Source organism: Phascolarctos cinereus, unplaced genomic scaffold (genome assembly GCF_003287225.1).
Source record: "Phascolarctos cinereus isolate Bilbo 61053 unplaced genomic scaffold, phaCin_HiC Scaffold_5;HRSCAF=322, whole genome shotgun sequence".
NCBI classification, from domain to species: Eukaryota; Metazoa; Chordata; class Mammalia; order Diprotodontia; family Phascolarctidae; genus Phascolarctos; species Phascolarctos cinereus.
Window position 1 is genome coordinate 55154425 of NW_027555958.1, and position 2388 is coordinate 55156812.

General features: G+C 44.2%; 1 pseudogene; it reads right to left on the reverse strand.

Moving 5' to 3' along the window:
* Nucleotides 1–614: 614 nt before the first annotated feature.
* On the reverse strand, nt 615–1261 carry LOC110216798 (28 kDa heat- and acid-stable phosphoprotein pseudogene; annotated as a pseudogene).
* Nucleotides 1262–2388: the final 1127 nt, after the last annotated feature.

Consider the following 2388-nt stretch of genomic DNA (forward strand, 5'->3'; position numbering starts at 1 on the left):
CATTTCTTTTTTTTATGATAATTCATATTTTAATCAGCCAAATATACAAGTTTAATTTCTTGAGCATGTTTTGCCTGGGTCTTTACCAATAAATGAAAGTTTTTCTTTAAACAGAAGATTTGGTTAAAAAGAGATACTAGACCTAGTCAGAGGGGAGGGGGAAAAAATGAGGAGAGAGAAGAGAGGGATGGAATGAACAAGGGCCATCCCTCCAAGAACACATATGAGAATGGGCTCCCACATGTTTATTACTATACTCAGACTGCAGAGATTTCATGAGAAAATATGCAGATGAATGCCCTGTTAATACAGACCGGGGATTTTCATTAGGATCTTTCTATGGGTCACCCCTGCTCCACTCAAACCAACATACCCCATGTAATCTACAAGTCAAAGCTTTTCCTACCCTCTCCCATCCCAACATCCCCTCCCCCTTCTATGTGCTCTGAATCCTAAAAACAGCAAAAACATCCAGGCTTTTCAAACTGTTATGCACAGAAATGCTTTTCTACATTATTTTTGCCCCAAAGACAGCAGCTGCCCCCCTTCTTTGCCCTTCCCCCTGCCCCAAAATGGAATTCTATGCCAAGATGAAGAGGATCCATGCTGTCTGTGGCTCCATGAGGTGGAGGGGGAAGCCACAGTACACTCCAGGTGGCACCAGTGTGGGATGCAATACAGCAGAGGTCCTGGCAGGCCCTGGGCACAGTTCCCTGGCATTTCCTCCTCCCGCATGCACTGTGTTTATTTATTCAGGGAGAGCGATTGCATTCATTTTCCTGACACAGTTGCATCATCTTTTGCTTTCCTTTCTTCTTCCTTCTTTCTGACTGCTTCTTCCCTCTGTTTCTGATGGCTAGCCAGGCCAGATCTGCTTTGGTTTGTTCTGTTTTACCAATTAAATGCATTTTCATGTATCATTCTTTTTCTTTCTGTTTTTCTATTTCTTCTTGTTCTCTTTCAGACAGCTCCTTTGATCCGTGCAGATCCAGCTGAGCAACTTTTTTGGCCTACTCGGTTGGGATTCTCTATGTCTATTAACCCTTTCACTCCTTTGTGCTTTTGCTGGTAGTCATCATCATCTTCATCACTTTCAATTGAATCTAAGGATTTCTTTTCCTGCCCCATCACCAAGTTCTTCACTTTGTTCTTCTTCCCTTGCCTTCTGTTTTTCAGCTTGAAGCTAGGCATCAATCTCTTCAGGGCTTGTGTATTGCCTTGCTTGGCCTTTGTGACCCCCTTTTCTCCCTCCTTTGGGCATCTTGGCTTTGGCAGCTGATGCAGGAACTCACACTCACCTTCATCTTTTCTTATGCACAGCATTATTCCATAAATTCATATGCTATAATTTGTTCAGCTGTTCTCCAATTGGTAGGCATCCCTTCAGCTTCCAGTTCTTTGCCACATTGATGTCATTCTCAACTCTTCATTCCCATTCTCTCCGAACATCCGATAAGTTGCCACATCTTATCATTTCTACCTCCACAACTTGTCTGCCATCTGTTTCCTTCTTTACATTCTCACAGGTACCAGCCTAGTCCGGGCCCTCATCACCTCTCACCTGGACTTTTGCAATAGTCTCATAACTTGTTTCCCTGACTTAATAATAATAGTTAACATTTATATAGTGCTTACTATGTGCCAGGCACTGTGCTAAGCATTATCTCATTTGACCCTCACACTAACACTGGGAGGTAGCTACTATTATACTCCCCATTGTACTGTTGGGGAAACTGAAGCAAACAGATTAAGTGGCTTATCCACTGTCACACAGCTAGTAAGTGTCTGAGGCTGGATTTGAACTCAGGTCTTCCTGACTCCAGGCCCAGTGCTCTATCCACTGAACCAGGTAGCTGCCTACTATACCATCTAGCTGCCTCAAGTCTCTCTTCACTCTACTTCACCCTCCACACAGCTGCCAAAGTGATACACTTTAAGCACGGATCTGATTACGTCAGTCCCCTAATCAATGAACTCCCATGGATCCCATAGGCACAAGAATAAAACAGAAACTCTTCTATTTGTCATTTAAAGCCCTTCACAACCTGTTCCCAGCCTATCTTTCCAGGCTTATTATACTTCCTAAACTCTCAGGTCTAGCTGAAGTGACCTTACTGTTCCTCAGACATGACGTTACATCTCCTGCCTCATGCCTTTGCACTGGCTCTCCCCTGGTCCTGGAATGCCCTCCTTCCTCTCCTCTGCATCTTAGAATCCTCAGTCTTCTTCAAGACTAAGCTCAATATTAGGGGCAGCTAGGTGGTGCAGTGGATAGAGCACTGGCCATGAAGTCAGGAGGACCTGAGTTCAAATCTGGCCTCAGACCCAACACTTGACACTTACTAGCTGTGTGACCTTGGGCAAGTCACTTAACCCCAATTGCCTAAA